General features: G+C 35.5%; 1 protein-coding gene across 1 annotated transcript in view; it reads left to right on the forward strand.

Moving 5' to 3' along the window:
* Positions 1–455: 455 nt before the first annotated feature.
* The window catches only part of LOC131153391 (probable RNA-dependent RNA polymerase 1), a 66,160-nt gene continuing 51,797 nt past the window's right edge, over positions 456–14,818 (forward strand). The window contains exon 1 of the mRNA XM_058105663.1: positions 456–571. The gene's annotated coding sequence lies outside the window, so the exon portion shown is untranslated. The remainder of the gene's footprint in view (positions 572–14,818) is intronic.

Raw genomic sequence — 14,818 nt, forward strand, 5'->3', positions numbered from 1 at the left:
TAGACCACCTCATTAAGTAACCGTCGGTTATGTTCCAGTACGGCAAGTGACCACCATCCACAGTGCACCAGCAATAATCTTCCGACGCGTCCGTATTCTATTGCCCGCTTACGCCTAGATCTAGAGTCGCCGCTGCACTGGATTAAAGAATTTTAACGCCGAGCTCCTTTGGTTGGCGGCAGGGGAGAATCAGACAAGCTCAAGTCCACACTTTAAAGGCCACGTTTCGGAGTATTATTGGTCAGAAGAGAAATTTCCAATCAAAGGGAGAAACGTGTTCTAGTGATGCAAGTGCGAGGCCTGTCAATGGACGGAGCAGGTGATGCTTACGTCAGCTCGATACCTCCGCAGATGAGGAAATTATTGGAATAAAGGTTTACTAACGAGGTCCGGCGACGTAGGGAATCACTAGCTTTTCCTTTCTTAGGAAGAAGGGCCTTTTTATTACTATACAGAAGAGGGACCGACAGACATATGCCTCTTCCTTACAGGGCACAGTGAGATAGACTTGGGTTTGACGACCGAAACACTGCTCTGCTCTGCTCTGCTATTCTCTGCGTCTTCGGTTTCGGTGAGACGCTCTTCCTCCTTTGCCATTTCTTTACTGCATTTCTCTCACGCACGCTGTGTCTGTCGCTCTCCTGGCTCTCTGATCTGGATATTAAAAACTCATCTTTGATGCTTACTTCACGTTTGTTTTGGGATAATTCAGGATGTTATGGATTGTTGTCGTCACCAGTCTGGACATCTTCATTGACCATTTTGTGTGTGTGTGTGTGTGTGTTTTTACCCAGTATGTTTTTACATTTCTGCATTGTAGTTTTTTTAATGCCTTTGGAAACTCTTTAATAAATTGCTGTAGAAGATAGGTAAAACGATGGACAAAACTTTTAATTTAATGGTTTGTTTTGTTGAGAGATGCTGGCAAAAGAATGGGTTTCCATGTAGGATTTAGTGGACTCAACAGAAAGAGAGTTATGTTTTGCTGCGGACCCAAATGATGTGAGCCTCACATCATTGTAATGGGTCAAATTGTCATAATATTGACATAACGTTCTCCAAATCTTTCTTCCAAGTCTTCGTTTTGTTTTGGTTTCGAAGAAAGGAAGTACTTGCCTTGCTGAGGCAATATTTGATCGAATGTCTATTCTAGGAGTAGAATGGTTATAATAGAAGCATTTGATAGTTTGCATAAAAATTGTGCTAACACTTAATAATGTAAAATATGTTTTAAGTTCGTGACAAAGAACAATTATTTCTAAATTTCATTATGAGAATGTCTGTTCCCCTCATGGTTTTAAATTGCGGTTGTGGGTAACATAACATAACGGTAACGGGTGTAATGGGAAGCGGGAGTAGCGGATGTTACATAACGGGAAGCCGGTGTAACGGCCGTGAATTTTTTTGAAGCACTCACAACCTTGTGCATATTAGCGTACTTGCATGTTTTAAGCTTTTAGCCATTCTTAGAAAGAATTTTAGTGTATTTTGGATCCTTTAGTTCGAGTAACTAAGTTATTTGGTAAGGGCAACAAGTTTACATTTATTTTAAACCACCACTGATAGAAAAATTACGTGTGTGTGTGTGTATTTATACTTCTCATTGTTCTTATCTGTGATAAATTCTTATGTGCGCTAAATTAATTAATAGAACAAAATACATTATACACTTTATTAATTTATTAGACACATAAGACATACAAATAATACAAATATAAAATAGTTAGAAAAGAAAGATGGTTGAAGTTGAAAAATATAGAACATAAATATCACATTACAATATCAAAATAAAATATTTTCCTAACTAGTATTTTCAAATTGTTAATTAATGCATCTATTGTGATTATTTAAAGAAATAGTAAATTTTGTATCATTGTCATTCTCATTATAATCTTTCCCCCCTCTCGTCACATGGTATATTGAGAATAATTTATGAAAGAGAGGGAAAAAGTGAGAAGAAAAAGTAAAAAATAATGTAAAATTTTTGTTGTAACAGTCTTATAGCTGTTACGTAATGGCCATAGTGGCCTTTACGTGACGGTTGCGGTCCGTAACGCCCGCTACGGCCGTGATTTTTCTTCTCACCGATTTCGCGGTGTGTAACGGTATCGGTAACCCAAAAAACCGTTACGTAACGATGTTACGTAACGGTTGCGGCCTTTATTTAAAACCATGGTTCCCATTCTATTCCATGTTGAGTGGAATAATATAAACTTTTGCATGACCGACTTATTTTTTAAATTTATCTTTGCATATAATTTTTTTTATTTCATACTCATTGCATTCTATCCTACTCCTAGGAATAGATATTCAACAAATCAAAATGTAACCTAAGAGTGGAGCCTTTTATGTTTTGGGCTCACAACGACAAGTCATAATGTTAATATTCTTAATTTCATCCGTTTCTGCAAGATTTTTCTCTATTCGTTGTTGATTTTTCTGTGATTCATATTTCAAAATGTCAGGAGGATAGAGAAGTCCATGGGTGGGCTTTGACACATATGGGTGAACACCAACTTGAGCACCTATCCTTTACTCTGTTTTTTCAATGCGGAGACAAACTCTCAAGTAGATTTCTAAACAATCTCCTCATCATTTGTGAGTTCCAATCTCTTCCTTTTGAACAGAAGCCATTATTTATCATGTAACAAACTAGGAGCCATTACTCAACCATGGGAGTTCACTTAGCACTGCTCCTTTTTCCCGTGTCTACATCTATAGGAACACATGCACGACTTCTTGAATGTAATTCGAACTCTCCCTAATAAGCGAAAACCATCTCTCTTGTGAGAATAAGCCTAATTATCTAACAGTTGCTCAAGTGGACCTTATCCTTGCATCTTATGTGCTTCAGATTACATTCCAAGTGCCTCCAAGCCAAACCTACCTCTCACGTATTGACCTTATTCAGATCCATCTATTAGGCCTAGATGATCCTTATTGGCCTCAGCCGCACTTGGCAATATTGCTTGCCTAGAGTTATGAATTGTTGCCTTTGATACGACTTGTCAGGGTCGGAAGAGTCCATGAGCGAGCTTGATACACATGAGTGAGCACCAACTTGACCCAAAAGTTTAAGCTTATTAGGTCTTGGGCGCAACCAATATATATATAAACACCTATCCTCCACTCCATTTTTTCATTGTAGTAAAAACTCACAAGTGAATTTCTTAAAACAAAAGCTTAGTGTCCTCCTAAGTTTACCATACTCTTTTGGTGCCTTGTTCTTTGCCTTTTTCCTTCTTAACTCATGTACAACATTGCTTGTGTAGCCTCTTTTGGAATTCCTTATATTATAGTACTACATATACCCTATCAATTAATAAAAACCAAGAGTTTATCACAAGCATAAAAAATCTCTCCTGTGTGCATGCACAAGGTGGGGTGTTGACCCATTCATTTTGGGGAGAGCCTAGCTTGAAAGAGGTTAATTGAGTGCGAAGCTTGGGGGAGGGGGGGGGGGGGTGCAAAATCAATAGTTTCAAGCCTTGTAAGTGGGTTTAGGTCCACCCCAATGTTGTAGTTTTGACTTTTGATCTTTCCAACAATCATAGAAGACCTAATCAAACTTTAGACCAAGGTTGCAAAGGTTAAGGAGCTGTTCTCCAAGGTCAACTTAGTTGAATAAAATCTTAAACATTAGAATGAGAATTTTAAACGCAACAAAAGAATATGAGTCTTGAGTTCAAACCTAAGACTAAAATCCTTACTTTGAAGAATAAAGGAGTTTTGTATATTCAGAATTAGGCATTGTGCTTCCCAAGACGTAGGAAGAGGGACAACAACCTTGTTAAACCAAATTTAAATTGGATGCCATAGTTGCAGTCATTTTTGAAGTGAACACTATTGTGCACCAGAAGGATTTGGTGCCTCGAGGCCTTGCATGTTGCAATAAAAGTTTACTCATCCATAAGGAAAGAGAAGAATTTCTATTGATAGGAGACTCTAGGCTCACTCTTGTTTTTGAAGAAAAGAGAGAAGAATCTATATTCATAGAAGATTATAGGCCCACTCAAATTTACACCTCACCGAATTTAATGGAGTTGGAGAAAGAAAAATTGACTTCTGAAAGAAATGATAAACTTATTGCCACTAAATGTAGAAGAATGTAACATTTTAGTATTATTATCTTTACTAAGAAGATAGGTGATTCCCATAACTTGGTCTAATATTTTAAATGCCCCAAAATACCCATATAATTGTTTGTGTAATCAAATCAAAATAACCTTCACCTTATGTCCTTCTCTATAATTTTTTTTAAAAATAAAAATAAAAATTTGGGGTGTTAGAATTGGTGTATTCCCAAGAGGGGGGAGGGGGGGGGGGGGGTGAATTGGAAATTTAAAATTTTAACCGAGGTTAAACCATAAGTAAATTTGATTGGGTAACCTAGGATCTTTCTACACAATTCCAAATGTGTCGATGAATAAAATATGCGGAATTTGAATCATGCACATCATTCATACCATAACATATACGTGCGGTAAATATAAAGTGCGGAAATGTAAATAGACACATGATATGTTTTTGGGGTTTGGCCAACTGTTCCTACGTCCCTGCCTCTTGCTCGCAAGCCAGAGAATTCCACTAAAGGCTCACTTAAAGGTGGAGCGACCCTGATTACAATCAGGTCAATTAGCATATGACTGACCTCAACCTTTACAATCAGGTCAATTCAAGAGGCTGACCTCAACCGACATGCCTTAACAACATGACACACCTAACTTTCCTAACCGGGTTTAAGTCAATCCGGGACTATTTCAAAGGGTTAGTCTCCCTCTTCTGGACCGTGCCTGGAAATTGACTCACTCGAAAAATAAGCAGCTCGAAAGCTATCCCAAGTATAGGAGTTCTGTCGTGTAATATTAAGCCCAAGGGCTAGATCGTCTCCTCAGGGAATGCTTTTAATCTCAGATTTTACGTTCTTCTAATCAAAATTAAATTGCACTGAACTCGGTTCAGATTCGGGTTTTCAAGATGGTTCAATTTCACTTTTGATGAATTAAATGACACGTAATTTAAAACTCTAAACTAACATTCACTAAATAAAAGAAAACAAGAATAGAAACCCTACGTCTACTTAAAGAAACATTAGCACACCCGTTAATAAAAACTGAAACCTAAAACATGGAACTAAAACATGCAAGAATGGAAACTCTAATCTACCTAAGGAAACATCGAAACACGCACTAATTAAAAATGGTAACATTAATCATGGAATTAAAGAACATAATAGAAACTCAATCACACACACACACATTAAAAATCAAAACTTTAACAAAAGTCAAGAACTTGAACCAAAATAAAAAAACACAAACAAAAACCTAAATTTAAATGCTATCGAAACACAATAAAAATGCAAACTTTGATAAATCTGACCCTAATTAAGCTGAGCTTCAAAAAGAACCAAAAATTAAAAACATTCGCAATTCAAAATTTCAAATAACCCAAAGAAAATTAATACTTAACAATTATCCGACTAACACAATATTCAAATTCAAAACTTTAAATAATCTTCAAAAGATAACATTTAACACTTATTCAACTAACCAAAAATTATATAAAAGGAAAGAAAAGATGAGAGAAAGAGAAAAAGAAAAGCCATGAAAGCTTTAGGCCATGGCAGCAGGGTGCTGTGCTATGGACTGTGCAGTAGCTCGTGGAAGCTCACAGGTGGTTTGTTGATTCACGTACAGTAGAGAGGCTGGAGGTTGGGCAAGAGAAAGCAAAGAAATTGGAGAGAAGAGAAGAAGGAGAGCAGGGAAGAATAAGAAAGAAGAGACAAAGAGCAAAGCAGAATTGAAAAGAACAAATAAAACAAGCTAAAGAAGAAGAAGAAAAAGAAGAAGAAGGAGAAGAGGAGAATGGGGAGCCATGGGGGCTTCCTATGCAGGAAGAGAAAGAGAAGGGTTAAATAGGATAGGAGGGAAAGCCCTAGACCCGAATAGGAAACCCGAATTGCTATATTTTTTTCATTTTTTTCATTCTCTATTCATTACAAATTCTGCTCTTCTGGAGCCTGTATCTTACAAAACTTAAAACACGAAAGTTGTAGATAATCCTTTCTGCTTTCTCCATAAATTTGAATCGTCTCAATCGGAGCTCGGATAGAAAAGTTATGTACAAAATACGAACAGGTGTCGGTTTTGATTCCCGGGAATTTTCCTGCGACAAAAAATTACCAAATTCTCATAAATAGTGCAATAAAATTCAAGAATGATGATTTTGACACTTTATTAAAATATTGAATAAATTTGGACATTTAATTAAAAATATAAACGGTAAAGACCGAGTTAAGCGTCCAATTACGCAGTTTCGGCGCGTAATTAGAAATATAACAGTATTTTTCACAAAGTAACTGGTACAGTGATTGTACTTTCGTATAAAGCAAATATGTACCCAAATGCGTTCAATCACATACACCACAAATGATATATCATGTAAGCTTAGTGTGGTCCAATATTTCAACTTTTAAAATATTTACTATCAGTGTAATGAGTGTGTGAGAGTGTCAACAAACAATCTTTGTTTTTCAAGATATTCATTCAACAGATTCACACAAAGATGTCAAGCAAGTTTCAAATGTATCAGTCTGAAGGATATCAATCACGTAAATAGTAGATGATGTATATGCTTGGTTTGCAAAAGATGTATAGTCTTTGTATTTAGCAAATGATATGCAAATAGATATTGCAACAAAGATTTATATTACAAACACAAATATATTCTCAAAGATATATCAATATAAATCACACAAGATATTTGGGTATGTTTTGAAAATAATTTTTGCAACCCAAAGACAAAAACAAGTTTCCTAAGATATTGCAACACAAATGCAATACTCAGAAGCTTAAGCAAGTCTTCTTAGGATAGGCTTATGAATGAAGCCCCCTAAGAACACTTAGGTTTAGCTCTTAAGAAAATCATTTCAATCAAATAAACAAGGAGAGCAAACCTTTGAGAATAATTACTCAATCAACTTACAAAGAGTATGAGTAATAGGAGAAGGTAAGTACGATTGGTTTTAGTATGAAAATGAGTATTATAGGTTTTTTGGATTTTTAGAGAATTTTCCATAATCAAATCTTCTAATCTCATTCTAATAATCCCAAATGAGGGGGTATTTATAGACACTCCATGAAATATAATCGTTGGGGACATAGTCGAAATTATTGGAAAAGATTAATGATGTTTTAAGTATTTTAACCCTCATAAAATTAACTTAACCATGGTTAAAAATCAGGCAACCCAAGAGGCTCGGTCGACCGAGATGATTTTGAACTAAGGACTCAGTCGACTGGACGTATATGTCCGAGGCGATTTTTTCATTTTGTTGAGGTTCGGTCGACTAAGAAGATTTGCACTGGGTGATTCAGTCGATCAGACAGTTGAGATTTCTCCCGAGGACCCTTAGTCGACCAGACAATTGAAATGCAATTTGGGCTCGGTCGATCAGGTGGTCAAAATGTTGACCTCAGGAGGTTTCGGTCGACCGGGATTTTTTGAACTACACTGTTTCGGTTGACGGGGGCAGAATGAACTGCCAAGGTTGGTCGACCGAAAGTGCACAAAGTGTGCATTTCAGTCCCGATTCGTTTCACATTCGCCCTATTCAAGTGCCTAACATTTATGAGTGCAAAAGTGAGTGTCCTAGGGTCATTTTTAAGTCCTTTTGAAGACACTGAAAAAATCTGGTGTCGGTCAACTAACCCCTAAAGTCTTTCTAAGGTCATTTGCATTACGAGCTTATGTATTATACCATGCATATGATGTGTGTATGCTTATTACAAACTAAAGACCCTAATTAACTATTACAGACCAATTATGTAGGAGAAACATATATTACAATCATGAATATAAATTGGTCTTCAATCTTCACTTGCTTTACGTGCATCTTGATCTTGACAAGTTTAGGTTCTTGCACAAAGTTTCAAACATTCATTAGAAACAATGAGTATTTGTCATAATCAAAACCGGGCGTGACCTATAAGGTCGACATAGGGAGCTTTGGAGCACACACACAGTGCATGCTCGTTGCAAGTTATTGTTGTTGCTATTATTGTTAGGGCAAAAGGCGCTCACCTCCCCTAAGGTTTACCAAAACAGAAAAGACCTCCCCATAGGTTTTTAAAATTCCATTGACCTCCCCTCAAGTTTGCATCTACGCACACTCATACCCTCTTATGTATACTTTTTGTTAGTATTTAAACGAAAGTTAAAAAAATAATTTGTTTTAGGAGCAGCTTGCTTCCTACGTATGATATGTTTGAATTTTTTTTCCCTTTTTACCCTTATTTACGTAATGCCTTTAAAATTAATTTTTTCCCAGTTATGTCTTGAATTAGGAGCTGCTAGCTTCCTACATATGATGTGGCTGAAAAATGTTTTTTCCCTTTTTGCCCTTGTTTACATAATGCTTTTTAAAGTAATTTTTTTCCCTATTTTTCCCTTAATTATAAGTTGCCAGCATGGTACAATTTGCCTTTGAAAATATTCTTTCCTTTTTGCCCTTAATTACATACTATAGAAGGTTCATTTGCCTTTGGAAAATTTTAACCACTTCATTACCCTTACAAAGCCCATTTCATGTTGCCCACCTTCAAAGCAAACAAGACAACTCGGTTAAATGGAAATCAACCTTCAATTTTACATCCATATCTAATTGAAACAAAAATAATAAATTTTTGGCTCTCATTGCTTTAATATATATGTAACTTAGAAATACTTGCAAACTCATTTATTTGACAATATTCTAAAATAGGTAATGGATATTATTCTTTAGTCTATTTTAGTTACTGTGTGTTTTTGATATTCTTCACATTTTTATACTTTGCCATGGGTCAATTCTTACTGGCTCTTTTTGCTAGCAGAGTGAGTTCTAGATACATACTAACCATGCAATAAGGAGAGCATATCATAAAAAGTATAGTCTTAGATATGGATCTAATTGCCAAAAATTTATTATTTTTGTTTCAATTAGATGTGGATGTAAAATTGAATGTTAATTTCCATTTGATAGATTTGTCTCTTTTTTTTTGAAGGTAGGCAACGTGAAATAGCTTAATAAGGGTAAAGAAAGGGGAAAAAAATTTCAATGGCAAATGAACCATGCTAACATACAATTAAGGGCAAAAAGGGAAAAAATATATTTTTAAAGGCAAATTGTACCATGCTGTCAACATATAACTAAAGGAAAAATAGGGAAAAATTATTTTTAAAAGCATTGTGTAAATAAGGGCAAAATGGGGAAATAAATTCAACCACTTCATGTTAGGTAGCTAGCAACTCTTGATTGATGGCTTAATTGGATAATTTTTTTTTAAATTGTTTTTAAAGGCATTATGTAAATAAGGGAAAAAATATTTTCAGCCACATCACGTGTAGGAAGCTAGTAGCTTTGATTAAGCGCATAATTGAAAAAAATACTTTTTAAAAATTATTTTTAAATGCATTATGTAAATAAGGGTACAAAGGGAAACATTTTTTCAACCACATCACGTGCAGGAAGCTACCAGCTTGATTGGGGACATAATTAGAAAAATATTTTTTAAACTTCATTTGAATACTAATAGAAAGTTGACATGAGGGGGAATGAATGTCTATAAATTCAAACTTGAAGAGAGGTTCGTGGGATTTTAAAAACCTTAGGCGAGTTCTTGATCTTTTTGGCAAACTTCAGGCGGGGTGAGTGTCTTTTGCTCTTTGGCCTTTATTATTATTATTATTATTACTTCTATTAGAGCGCCCGGGGGGGGGGGGGGGGTTGGGGTTGGAGGAAGTAAAACTTTCAGCTTGTCACATGCAAAGTAGAATTCTCTATTAGAAAACAATATGAATCATGGAAGGGATTCTTAATATAAAATGCTATTAAGTTTGAACCTGTTTAGCTATGGTTATTGTTGAGATTTGATTAAAAATGAATGACCTAACTCGAAGATAGGTCTCTCCCTCTATTTATAATACAAATTTAATTACATTATGATGATAATAATACCCTTGCGAACTCTTACTAATTAATATACTAACACACTCAATACCTCTGACACTCTCCCTCAAGCTGGAGCATAAATGTCATAAGCTCCTAACTTTGTCTGCTCATGAAAGACCGGGTTGGAGGCAATATGAAGAACAACTTGATTATCACACATCATAGGCTGAGAATGCAGAAAACCCAATTCTTTCAATGTTCTTCAACTAGCCAAGTTCACAGTTAGTGTGAGCCATAAATCTATATTCCGATTCAACACTTGACCTTACTTGTAACGGCTTTAAAATTTTCGCTCAATTTCTCTGATACCAACTATAACGACCTGAACATTTCATACAACGGAAGACCTTAATAATCAATTACTAGAGTACTAAATCATCTCAATATAATAATATCATCAATGACATCACAAATTATATCCCTACTGCTAAAAAATCATTAAGTCTTAATAATATAATACAATTCTAGGTAAGACCTTTTATCCCACCCACACTGCTGCTATGCTACTCTGATTACTTCTATCCTCCACACGAATCTGTAAAAAGTTAAAGTTTCCATGGGGCGAGACACTTTTCAGTAAGTGGGAATAAATTATTATCAGTATGTGGCAGGTGAGTTGTCAAGTAAGCAAGATATAACAATTTATTCATGCACTTTTACTGTAATATCATTTATACTGTTCTCACACTTATATACATATATCTGAAAACACATATTTCCATTTCAAAACGTATTTTAATTCACCAAATACTTTATTCTCATAGATCTATATACATGCCTGTATATATGTAATTTGGTATAAAATCATATTGTTGTATGTAGACATAACCTAGTATAGATTCACATTTCTGTATAAATAGTTATAACTCTATACAACATTGTTGAATCGTATTACTGCATCGAATTATCGTAACATAATTCTATAATAATTTTCCATAACATAATACTGCATAGATCTGTCATATCATAATACTATATAAAACTATTGTATCTTATTTCTATAATATTTTGTCATACACATCCTCATGTTGACTTGTATCCAAGGAGGATACAACCTTATGTTGGCTCGTATGCAGGGAGGGACTCTGTCATACTCATCCTCATGCTGACTCGTATACGAGGAAGATAACCTCATGTTGGCCCATATACGAGGAGGGACTATACTCTATACCCATAATTCTATATAACACTGTTTAGATCTGTCATTTCATAATACTTAATAAGACTATCATATCATATTACTGTATGGAACTATCATATCATAGCTCTATAATATTCAGAAATACATATCCTCATGCTGACCTGTATACGAGGAGGATAACCTCATGCTGGCCCATATACAAAGAGGGACTTTGCTATACTCATCCTCATGCTGACTCATATACAAGGAGAATAATCTCATGCTAGCCTGTATACGAGGAGAGAATATACTCTATACTCATCCTCATACTGACCATTATACAAGGAGGATGGCCTCATGTTGGCCCATATACAAGGAGGGACTCTGCTCTATACTTATCCTCATGCTGACCTGTATAAGAATAGAATAATCTCATGCCGACTCATATACGAGGAGGGAATACGATTATACCTATCTACACAACACTGTAAACAATCGTCTTTCATACCGATCACGATATTAAGACGGTCATAATATATCTTACTGAGCATAAAATTTTTGCTTTGTTAACGTAATATTTTTAAACCATAATTCCTGTATTTTTATATAGTTTTCCTGAAAACTTATTATAACTTGCTTATTTTGGGAAAACGTAGTATTTCGATCTAACATAATTTCCATAGAAAATCATACTCGTGCCACACGAGTATAAGTAATATTCTAAACATAAAATCTATCCTGATATCATATTCTCTAATAATACATATTAAATCTATTTTCCTATTCAACAGAAGTATTCCTAAACACTATACTATAACATATGTAATTTCTAAAACTAAATGTTATATCATATTTATTTACTTATGCCACACAACTTGAGCGATAATTCATGTATAATGATTTGCCTAGAATACCTATAAACTTCTGCTGGAAATAATCATATTTAATATTTTCATAATCACATGCTCTATTTAAGTTAGTTAAACTTCTGAAAATACCTGACATAATTTATTCCCCTTACCTAATAATTAGGCTCGTTTGCTAAATTCTAACTCATGCCCAAACGTCTATAATACCAAAAATCCTAATATTACACATACATACTTCCCTGTCAATCACTAAATTCCTAGAATAGTTCTCAAACTCATATTTCCTGAATTATAAACTATTTATTATTTACTTGGGTTCTTGGAAACACCCACTAGATCCCCAACTTGCCTGCAGTAAAAGCCCCAAAACCCTGAAATCATAACACCTTAATTTTGCTCCATAGAACTTCAGTATGTTATCATACAATACAAAATCTAAACTCAAATAAGTCTGATAAAACTGGAAATACCTAAATAATTTACTTACCCTGATTTTGGGATGGTGCCCAAGTTGGCCTAACCAATAATCTATTCCAACAGACTTGTAGAAAATATCCCCATAATCAATATGGCACCTTCTAATTGTCGAAATGGGGAGAAACAGGGCAAGAAATCTAGGGATAAGTAGAGAGAGCCATGCAGGAGAGAGAGAAAGTTGAGAGAAAATGATTTCTCTCGCTATAATTTGGTTTTCATATATATATATAGGTAGTCTGCCACGTGGCCTCATCGATGAGCCAAACATACTCGTCGACGAGCCGTAGAAGGTATCTCAGCAATGAAAGTGAGGAGCTCGTCGACAATCCATAAGCTCTAAAATCACACCTCTCAGTATCACCTCGTCGACGAGATTCGTGTCCTCGTCGACGTGTCTAAGGAGGCTGTTCATTGACAACACAGAGCGTTCATCGACGAGACCCTGCTGAGGCCCTTTTTTAAAATTCTTTTCTCTCTCCTTTCTTTATTATTTAATTTCTGTAATAATCCAGGTGACTACATTGCTACCACAATTCATTTCTTACTTTTCCAAGAAAATAAATTACCACCAACCAAGATACAGTACTCGGTGGTGGATCTCCGATCGAAAGGTAATCTAGCCCAATCTGCATTTGTATATCTATGGATATAAGTGTGGCTATGATTATAATATTAAGGACCTCTTCTCCTTGGTGAACGTTCGAGATATCTTAAGATGTGAATTACTATGTCCCAATTACTTGTCCTTAGAGAATCTAGAAATTGACTCACAACACTTGTTGCAAAACATATATTCGACCGAGTCACTATGAGATAATTCAACTTTCCAACAACTCTCCGATATTGTCCAAGATTAGGTGGCAAATCACCCATATCCAGCATTAACTTCTTGTTAGGATCCATGGGTGTGTCAACCGGTTTTGATCCCAACAAGCTAGTTTCATCTAATAGATCAAGAACATATTTCCTTTGTGACACAATAGTTCCAATATGAAATCTTGATATTTCTATACCCAAGAAGTATTTCAACGGTCCCAAATCTTTGGTCTGAAACTTAGTGAGTAGAAAAAGCTTGAGACTCTAAATACCTTTATCATCATCACCTGTAATAACTATATCATCCACATAAACAAGAATAAGGATCCTACTCAATCAAGTATGATGATAAAATATGGAATGATCCACAACACACCGTCCAAGACTAAACTCAAGTACTACAACGCTGAAATGACTAAACCATGCTCCGGGCGACTGTTTTAAACCATATAAAGCCTTCTTGAGTTGACACACTAATCCTAACCCCTAAGCAACAAACCCAGGTGGTTGCTCCAAATAAACCTCCTCATCAAGGTTACCATGCAAGAAGGCATTTTTTTCACATCTAACTGATGCAAAGGCCAGTGACAAGTAGTAGCCAAGGAGACGAACATACATACTGATGTAAGTTTGGAAACCAGAGAAGAAGTATTAGAATAATCCAGACCATACACCTGAGTGTATCCCCTAGCAACAAGAAGAGCCATTGAACCATTAGGGTTGACTTTCACAGTGCGAACCCAGCAACAATAAACCATAGACTTGTTAAGAGGAAAAGGTACCAAATTGCAAGTACCATTGTCATGTAAAGCATTCATCTCATCAACCATAACATCCCTTCATTCTAAATGAGTTAAGGCTTCCAAAACAGATTTAGGAAGGGTAGTAGATGATGGAGCAGTGACAAAGTAATAATAAGAGGGTTATAAGGAGTCATAAGAAACATAGTTGGAAATGGGGTGTTTAGTGCATGTGCGTTTATCTTTTCGAACAGAAATAGGAGGATCAACATCATAAGAAGTGTGATTATCAGACGAGGAAACCAAAGGCGTAGTAGTAAAAGCTAGAAGGGACTATTTTCCTTGGAGCTGCTGTCATGAGTACACCTGCAAATTAGGATGATCAAGGCGACGAAGACTCAAATGACATGAAGACATAGATGGTTGGTTGGGCAAGGACACCAATGTAGAATTTGGAAGATAAGGTAAGGGAAGAGACTCATTGAGCTTAGAAGCAATTAGTGACTGAGTGTAGTAAGGTGTAGGCTCGAAAGAAGGTAACATTGGTAGAAATAAACAAACGATGCAACATAGGGCTATAAAAATAATACCATTTTTGAGTATATGAGTAGCCTAGAAAGACACATTTTATAGCATGATGATCCAACTTATCTACCCCAAGAGTTAGTTGATAAAAAAAGGACACACTCAAATATACGAGGAGGAAGAGAAAATAAAGGGGAATTAGGAAATATATTGGAGTAGGGAATTTTACCACTAAGAATAGAGGATGACATTCTATTAATCGAATAACAAGCAGTAAGTACAA

Source organism: Malania oleifera, chromosome 4 (genome assembly GCF_029873635.1).
Source record: "Malania oleifera isolate guangnan ecotype guangnan chromosome 4, ASM2987363v1, whole genome shotgun sequence".
Lineage (NCBI taxonomy): Eukaryota > Viridiplantae > Streptophyta > Magnoliopsida > Santalales > Ximeniaceae > Malania > Malania oleifera.